This window comes from Curcuma longa, chromosome 5 (genome assembly GCF_044706935.1).
Source record: "Curcuma longa cultivar G26 ecotype Majalengka, Jawa Barat chromosome 5, ITB_CL_G26_1.1, whole genome shotgun sequence".
In the NCBI taxonomy this organism is placed as follows: domain Eukaryota; kingdom Viridiplantae; phylum Streptophyta; class Magnoliopsida; order Zingiberales; family Zingiberaceae; genus Curcuma; species Curcuma longa.
In genome coordinates, this window is record NC_133865.1 from 13,762,233 (window position 1) to 13,772,328 (window position 10,096).

A 10,096-nucleotide genomic window follows, 5' to 3' on the forward strand; every position below is an offset into this window, starting at 1 on the left:
ATTCTGGACTGTAAGATGGGTTTCTTCACCTTCGAACAAGGTTCGAAAAGGAGACCACTAGTGGACGGGCCCCTCCCATACATAAGCTTTGGATGTACTAACCTTGGGGGTTAAGAACCAAGTAAATCCACGAGTCCCTGCATATTTTACTAATTCCGTTGCAAGTATCTTTGATAGAACGAACAAACAGAAAATGAGACGACCACGCTATTCACCCCCCCTCTAGCACGCATCCATGATCCTACAATTGGTATTAGAGCAGGCCTGCTCTTGATCGGACTAACCACCACGGGAGCAAGATGGTAAAGATGGAGGGGGAGAAAGGTAATTTTTGTAAAGTTTGTTTTAAATTTTATATAATTTATTTTAAGTGCAGGGAGAGCGGGCACTACAAAAATCAATGTCATACTCGTAAGATTTAGACGACACCACCGACGGCAAAGGAGCAATTGATGCTAGGAGCCCAAGAGAATAAAGACCACATCAAGTGCTTCAAGTACCAAAAATGCAGACACTACAAGAATCGATGTCCAGAGAGAAAGGCAATGGAGAAGAAACCAGAATTAGAGGATGCGATACCGGTAAGTTCATTAAATTACAAAAGAACCCCTAGGATTTTCCATGCTATATTTAGTTTTTCTGAAAATTTAGATAATTTTGTTGAAAATTTAGATAAGTTATAAAATATCATCAATTCAAATTTGAAAAATTCAAATATAGATAATTTAGAAAATTTAAAAAATTTAAATCTAGATAATTTTAAAAAATTTAAAAACTTAAATCTAGATAATTTAGAAAATTTCAAAAATTCATATCTAGATAAATTAGAAAATTCAAATATTTTAAAAAAGTTAAATCTACATAAATTAAATAATTTAAATAATTTGACCATGTCAAACTTGAACAATTCAAATAATTTAAATTTAAATAATTTGACCAATTCAAACTTGAATAATTTAAATAATTTAAATATAAATAATTTGACCAATTCAAACTTAAACAATTTAAATAATTTAACCAATTCAAACTTGAACAATTTAAATAATTTAAATTTAAATAATTTGACCAATTCAAACATGAACAATTTAAATAATTTGACTAATTCAAACTTGAAAAAATTAGAAAATTTAAATTTATATAATTTGACTAAGTCAAATTTGAACAATTCAAATTTAGAAAATTCAAACTTAGACATTATCAATAATAAAAATTCATCTAAGTTAAATAAATTAAATAATAAATTTGAATTAAATAATTTAACTCATTCAAATTTAACAAAATCAAACATTAATAATTTAAATTTAATTAATTTAGATTTAATACAAATAAATAAAAAATTAGACCAATTCTTTAACTTATTCAACCAAGATAATTTATAATTTAATAATTCAACTTAATTAAATTAATAAATCCAAAATTTAATAAAAATTTATTCAAATAAGATAAAATTAATAAACATCAAGATAAGATGAATAATTTAAATTTACTTAATAATTTAAAATTAAATAATAGAGATAATCGTAATAATAAAATAAATTCAAAGTCCATCAAGAAAAAATTTTAAAATTAATAATTTAATTACAAAAATTTATAAATTAAGTCTTAAAAATTCTTACAATAAATATTTAAACATTAAAAATAATCATTCAAATTTAAATATTAAAAATATAAAATTAAATAATAAAATTAACTATAACCGTGTATCTTTTAATTATGAAATAATGAATAATTTTAAAAATTTAAATCCAAAAAATTAAAATTAAATCCTAAAATTCTAGAAAATAATTCTATGAATTTTAGCAAGTCAAACATAAATCTTAAAAATTAAATTTAAATAATAAAATTAATTATCATCAAGTTTCGTTTAACTGTGGAATGTAACTTAATCTAAAATTAAATCCCCAACCTTAAATTTAAAATTCAAAACTTAAATTCAAATTCAAATTTAAAGCTTAAATTTAAAATTCAAAACTAAAATTTGAAATTTGAAATTTAAAATTTAAAATTCAAAACTTAAACAAATTAATAATTGAAATTCAAACTCAAACAAATTCAAAAATAACTTAATTCAAAAAATAATTTAAAAGTCATAAACTTAATTATAAAATACTTATAATTATGAAATTAATTTAAAATATTACCAAATGAAATAAGAATTTAATAAAATTTAAAGTGTGTCAAAGTGGGTTGACACATTCATGGGTCCACACGAAATATATAAAATCCAGAATTTGATGCAATATTAAAAATTAAAAAATTACTTGAATTGTTGACTCATGCATATGTGATATGAACATGCATTTGTTTTATTTTAAATTCACATAAATGACATGTCATCATATTTATTTATTGCTTAATCTAGAACGGTTAGCTAAGGATACATGAATGGTTGACACTTCCCAACATAGTACTAGGGTGGGGCGAGATGAGAGTACATCAGGGAAGCATGGTCTAGGTAGTCAAGTGGGGTAAGAAGTATCTTGTTTGGTTTTCTTAGCTAAGTAGAACTAACCAAAGTTGCCTCATCAAATCCTAGACTAGTTAGATCAAGGTTTCTCAAGCAATTGATTAAGGTCATAATTTATTAAAAAGGATTTATCTAAGGAAGTGGTCCTTGTTCCGATAACCAAAAACGCCCTTGACTCGCCATGACCTAGAAGTTAATTTTTGAAATGTGGACTTAATTGACTGATAGTTAAACTTGAATCTAACATAAGGTCAAACACTCATTAAAACTTAACTAAAAATTAGTAAAGATAAAATTGACAACTCATCTTACAAAACCCATGAAGTAACTCTTATATGCATGTACTGAGGCACTTAGAATGGGTGAGATGATAAGGACTATTAAAGTATAAAGTTTTAAAAATTATTTTCAAAATTATTAAATTATTTTCTAAAAATTATTTTTGAAAATTTGATATTTACTTGATATTCATGCTTGTTGTGTGTATCTATACTATAGTTTTTAAAATATTATATATTTGAAAATTGATTGATCAACACTTAGACACAAACTTCTAGGTCATTCTTGTGGTTAACAAGGATGTCCTAAGAGAATGTCTAGTTGAGGGGGAGGTCATTCTTAAAAAGACTTTATCTTTAAAATACCTAATTTCTAATAAGTTTTTTAAAAAATAAACTTGTTTGAAAAACCTCTTGAAAATATTTTCTCAAAAACTCATATTTTGCAAAATGTTTTAAACAGTGAGCTTTTGACTTAGAACACCCCTTAAGACACATAGAAAGATTGCCTTGTGGACAATAAGGAGCCCTAAACGAGTGTCAGATTTAAGGGGAGTCCAAATTGAAAGTTCAATCAAAATTCATAGTTTGAAATCTAATTTGAAAATCATAAACTACTTGCACTATTGACTTGGATTAATCTCTTGGACACATAGGGAGTTTATCTTATGGTCAACAAAGAGCCCTAAGGAAGTGTCAGATAAAAGGGAAGTCTAAAATCAAAAGAGCAAACATATTTTAAAATTATTTTTTCTAAAAATAATTTTTGAAAAATCTTTGAAAACTTTTTAAAATATGGTTCAAAATTATTTTAAATATTATCCATTATCCATTAGGATTTGGGTCAAACCCTAAGACACGTAGGGAGATTACTTTGTCATTAACAATGTCACGCCCCGGGAAGGCCGTCCGAAAAATTTCGGCAACATCTCCCCAGTAATTATGACAATTCCCCTGAATACATGCATAAATACACGGCAACAAGCGGCCGGAAATAGGACTACACGTCCAATAAACACACACAACTACCAACATATATGAAGTAAGGCCCACACGGCTACACAACCACAATACCATGCATACTAACCAACATAAATCAACTTTTACATAACGGAACATCGTAAAACCACCCACACGAATACTCACAATGCAAATCCAACACAACTACAGAAATATAATAAATCCAACACAACCACAATCCCACATAAATACATGTCCTCGGAAAACCAAACATAACCGTAAGAAAACCACAACCAACAACCTCTTGATGTGAGACAGCAATAGTCGACCGAAACTCCAAGCTCTAAGTAACCTATCTGCTACCTGGAAAGAAAACAATACAACCCCAGGGTCTGGGTAGTGAGCATTAGATGCTCAGTGGATACAGAATAATAGAAGTGCTTGAAAAGATAAACAGAAAAATAGACAATAATCAACAGATAATGGGTAACTACAGACAACGAAGATCATAGTGATCGAGCACGGTATCTCAACTGAAATAATAAGGAAAGAGTAGTACTACACAACAGGTATATGTATCAGGTACATGCGATCATGTATGTAATGTCATAAAAGTGCAACAAACATAGCAAACAAATGCAATAGTCATAAACATATGATTAAAATAAACTATATAGTAATTCTACCAACGAGTGCATGGAAAACACGCAGCAACCATCGCAAACAAATGCAAGTCTCTGTCCTCAATTTGCTTTCCCCAGTCACTCTCCTAGAGCACACAGTGAACTGAGGGGCCAGACACGACATACTGCACAGGCTCCAACAACAAACCACCACTAATCTAGTGGGGAGCGGCAGTGTAGCAGGAGGGCTATATAGCTAATCCTGGTTGCACCCAACAATAGTACAATATATGCTCTCGCCACTGAATCTCACCACAACACGGTGCCGGACGAGAGCCAACAAGAACAGCCAACAATGATGTCCACAACAACTACAACTAAGTATGGATGTATGATGGTCATCCCAATATGTAATAACTACGGTTAATCAGTATGTTCAACAGGTGTCAAAGAGAAGTCAACAAGGTCAAGGATACAACACGTAAGGTTTTCCTACGGTAGGTAGATCCATCAAAGATCATTCAACATGTATCAATCTATGAATCCTACAAGTATCCGCATAACGAATGATACATATAACAAGGTATCGATATAGCAATAGTAGATCACCAAAAGGTCAAATAGCAGGTTTCAAGCATGGATATCAACGGTATTAACTAACTAACTGTACGAACCAATGGAATCAAAATATCTCTACAATAGTATGATATTGTCCACTTTGGGCCTAAACCCTCATGGCTTTATTCTTGAGCTCTCCCAAAAAGGCCTCATACCAATGGAGATATCTTTCATCCTTTTAAACCCATGATCTTTTCCATGTGTTTTAGATGTGGGACTATGTTTGCACCCTTGCACCCCAACAATTCCCCCCCTCAAACAAAGGACCACAGGCCCCCCTCAAACGGAAAGTCTCCGTTTGATGTCTGAATCCTCGATTGTAGGATCGTGTACGCGCTAGAGGGGGGGTGAATAGCGCGTGTAGCTTTTTTGAAATCTTTCGTTAACTATCAGAATACTAAGCAGCGGATTAGAAATAAGATGCAGGGGACACGCGAGATTTACTTGGTTCCTAACCCCCCAGGGTTAGTACGTCCAAGGCCTAATTCGGGAGGCGCCCGTCCACTAGTGGTCTCCTTTCCGAACGGTCGTTCGGAGGCGGAGAAACCCGTCTTACAGTCCGTAAAGAATAATGCAACAATAGAAAAATAGAATAATAGACAAGTAAGAAAAATAAACCAAACAAGTGCCGCCGATCTGGAAGTCCTGAGCACCGCGCACTCCTCCTAGATCTTCCCCGGTTGCAAGTGTCTGGCCCCGTTCGCGTTCAGAAGCACCACTAATTGAGCAGGGAACTTTCTGGCTTGAATGAATTTGTTTCTGCACGTTCACCTCCTTTTATACTGCTCCTGAGTCGACTCAGATGCCAATCTGGGTCGACTCCAGCTTGCGTGGCAGATAGAACTTCATCCTGCTCGTTTATCCACATGTCAGTCGACTGGCCCTTCAGTCGACTGGGTTCCAGTTCCAGTCCCAGTCGACTGGATTCTCTGGACTGGTTGGTTTGGCTTTGCTTTGTTTGCTTCATTTATGTTTTCTCCATCTTGCTTCCATCTCCTTGGTTCCTGCAAGACAAACATACAAATATACAAACAATCCTAAGCCTTACCTTGTGGGTCTAACTTCGGATTTCTATCGAAATCCTAGGTTAGTCTGACGCCTCCTATTCCACTCCGGGAACGCGCCCTTACCCACTCCACTCAGGAGAATTTATGCCAACCAAGTCCTCCAGACTTGTTGGACTTTTGCTCGGCTCTGTCCTCAGCCCCTAGGATTTGTGCTGCGGTTCGGTTCTCTCTAACCAACCCAGACTTCTGCTGTGACTCGGTCACCCAGACCAGCCCAGACTTCTGCTGCGACTCGGTCACCTAGACCAGCCCAGACTTCTGCTGCGACTCGGTCACCTAGACCAGCCCAGACTTCACCTAGTGCTTCGACTATGCCAAGACTTCCGCCTGATCCTCCAAACCAGGACTTTCCCTTTGCCTAGCCTACAACTAGGACTTTCCCTTGCCCAGCTTCACTCACCAGGACTTCCCTTGCCCAATCTTCCAGATTAGGACTTCCACTGCCTAGTCTAACCGACTAGGTCTTCTCGCTAGTCGTCTGACTAGACTTCACTCACTTCCACACATCCAAACATCAGATCCTGTTTGGGTCAACCCTTGGTCAAACTGATCAGACTTAGGTGTATTGTCAAACATCGAAACTCTAGGCAAGATCTTAGTGCATCTTGCACCAACAATCTCCCCCTTTTTGATGTTTGACAATTTCTTAAGTTAATATAGGTCGGGGTTTAATAATATGGGAGAAATCTAGATTATTAACTTAAGGTCCCTTCTCCCCCTTTTCACACATCAAAAAGATTTAACATTTATAAGTCCATTCTCTCTTGCACCAACAATAATGGTATCCCTATGGTCACAATTAAGTCTTGACACTTCTTGAAAGACCATAGTAGATTTTAAAAAATATATATAAATAAAAAATTTTATAAGTCTTTTTAATTAATTTTTCAAAAACCAAGTTTTTGTAAAAAACTTTCAATGTAATTTTGATTTTTAAAATAGATTTTGAAGGCATTTTTCAAACTAGTTTTCAAAAGTATTTTGCAAAATAGGTATTTTTAAAAAACTAGTTATTATTCTTTTAAGCCAGAATCTCCCCCTTAACCCGACACATCCTCAGGGCTCTTTGTTGACCACAAAGCAATCTCCCTGTGTGTCTAAGGGTTTGACTCAAATTAAAAGAATAATGGATAATAATTTTTGAAATAATTTTAAAATAATTTTCAAAATAGATAGTTTTTAAAAAACTATTTATTATTCTTTTTAAAATTAGAATCTCCCCTTTAACTAGACACGTCCTCAGGGCCCTTTGTTAACCACAAAGCAAACTCCCCCGTATGTCTTAGGGTTTGATCCTAAATCAAAAGAATAATGGGTAATAATAATTTTTAAAATATTGTTTTTAAATAGTTTTGTAAGAGTGTTTTCAAAATAGGTAGGTTTTTGAAAAACTAATAATTATCCTTTTAATTCAGAGTCTGTCCCTGAACCAGCTTCACTCACCAGGACTTCCCTTGCCTAATCTTTTAGATTAGAACATCCACTGCCTAGTCTAACCGACTAGGTCTTCTCGCTAGTCGTCTGACTAGACTGTTGGGATTGAGGCGTTCGCTAGAGGGGAGTGAATAACGCCTTTCGATTTTTCTCTGCGAGATTGTTAGCGGAAGCAAAATAATAATAATGAAGCACAAAGAAACAAACGCTAAACCGATTCGATTTACTTGGTATCCACCTCAACGAGGTGACTAATCCAAGGATCCATACACGCAGCCGACGATTCCACTATGAAAACAATCTCCTTTTCGAAGGACACTTCAAAGACGGAGAAATCACAACAGAGTTTCTTCCTCGTACAAGATTTGTAGTGAAGTATGAGAGGAAGAGAAGAGATTTTAACAGTATGAAAGAGCTTTCAAGAAGATAAAGAATCAGATCTATATGCTCTGCGACGTTGACCGCTCTTTTTATAAAATTTAGTGCACCAGTCGACTACTCCTAGGGCTAGTCGACTGATGAGCTTCAACGACAATTAAATATGCATTTAATTTACCAATTGTCACCCAATGGCAGTATATCAGTCGACTGCTCCAACCTCAGTCGACTGGTCTCAGTCGATTGTCCACTCGACTGATCTTTCTGTTCTTGGTTGTGTGTTCTTCGGATCAACACCAGTCGACTGCTGGCAGGGCCAGTCGACTGCCTAAGCTAAAAACTTTCTTTTCCAGCTTCTTCTTTATCCCTTAGCCTTGACACAAGTCTTCAAACGCCTTCCACAAGCCTCGTGCACTTCCTTGCACTTGCTTGACACGTTTCCCTTGACTTTATCGTGCTAAGACTTCTCTTGCCAAGAGACCTCGCCTCCGGGACTTCGTCCTTTGCCAAGAAGCCGCGCCTCCGGGACTTCACCAAGTGCCAAGACTTCATTTCTGGACTTTCCTGTGAACTCAAGTCACACATGTTAGATCAACAAGCATTGCCTAACTTAACCTGATTTAGTTAAACATTAAAATCCAAATCGCTTGGGGCAAAATTGCCCCAACATAGACTTCACTTACTTCCATACATCCAAACATCAGATCCTGTTTGGGTCAACCCTTGGTCAAATTGACCAGACTTAAGTGTATTGTCAAACATTAAAATTCTAGGCAAGATCTTAGTGCATCTTGCACCAACAGCTCTTCCGGCGATTAGTCCGGTGAAGAGCGGTCTCGCTCTGATACCACTTGTAAGAACCAATGGAATCAAAATATCTCCACAATAGTATGATATTGTCCACTTTGGACCTAAACCCTCATGGCTTTGTTCTTGGGCTCTCCCCAAAATGCCTTATACCAATGGAGATATCTTTCATCCTTTTAAACCCATGATCTTTTCCATGTGTTTTAGATGTGGGACTATATTTGCACCCTTGCAACCTAACACTAACTATCTCAAATAGCAGGAATGGCAATAGAGTAGATAAAATAGTAATAAAACATGCACTTAAAGAATGGATCTGTATTGACCAGATACAGGGTACCCACCTGATCAGACGACTATCAACAACTGAACCCCTAGAAAATAATCAGACTCTGTGTATAATAGGACCAGTCAAGTCAAGGTCCTGCAACAATAATAATACAATACTTAATACACTATCGTATTAAATTTATCATACATAAATTCTAACCCAACAATCATTAATCCTTAACCCATCTAATTTAACCTAATCCCAAGGTTAAACATAACTTAGTCACAATTTAATTAATCGAAAACCCAATCCTTCCTTAACATAGGTTAATCATAACTACAATCAACAACCTATTAATTAAATCTTACAACAATACAACATCAGATCATTCAACACATGGAAATTGATCCCTCAACAGATCAGTCCACAATTCAACAGAAACTCCTCACAATTCATCCTAACCGATCCCACAAGATCACCCAAAACCCAATAAATCTTCAATATATTGCTGAAATAAGGCTTAATCGGATTCAAGGGAAAGAACTCACCTCAGATCTAAAGCCCTAGCCTTCCTTACCCTAACAATTCAGCCTTTTCTTCTTCTCCTTGTGGCAGAACCAACACAAATTCCTATCGTTTCAGCCCCCCTCAATTGTGGAAACGCAAACGATCAAAATCCAAGGAGATTGAAAGCCATCCAACTAGTTCAACTCAAGACCGAAGCAATAAACCTAGCTAACTTCCCCTTACCTCTCCGGTCCGGCGACGCCCTTGTGCGGTCGGGAGCGGCAGGCGGCGTCGGCGTCCTGCGGCGGTGACTCAAGGCGTGGCGACGGCTGTGGGGTGGAGGAAACACGAGGAAGGGGGAAAAGGAGGCGGCAGCGTCGACATCGGTGGAAACGAAGAGGGGCAGAATCACGCGATGGAAGGAGTCGACGGAGAAGAAGAACGCACACGGGGGAGGAAAAACAGAGATCATATCACGATTTTAGGTTTACTGTAGGTTTCTCAACCGAGCCTTTTTATTCGGCGTTAACCGCTTATAGGTTTAGGATCCATTAGTGTTAACGAGTTTGCCTCCATTAACCCATATTAAACCCTATAACCTTATAACCAATAACCCATTAAGACTATATATAGAATTAGGGTTTGGTTTAATCAAAACAAATCATCCCAACCTTTCTAATCTCCCC

At 35.8% G+C, this 10,096-nt stretch overlaps 1 long non-coding RNA gene across 1 annotated transcript; it reads right to left on the reverse strand.

The window, feature by feature from the left end:
- Positions 1 to 3,803: 3,803 nt before the first annotated feature.
- On the reverse strand, positions 3,804 to 9,881 carry LOC141828829 (uncharacterized). The gene is made up of 2 exons (XR_012601840.1): positions 9,654 to 9,881; positions 3,804 to 4,068 (listed from the first exon to the last, which is right to left on the reverse strand). It is a non-coding gene; the product is annotated as an uncharacterized LOC141828829 (long non-coding RNA).
- Between the last annotated feature and the right edge of the window lie 215 nt (positions 9,882 to 10,096).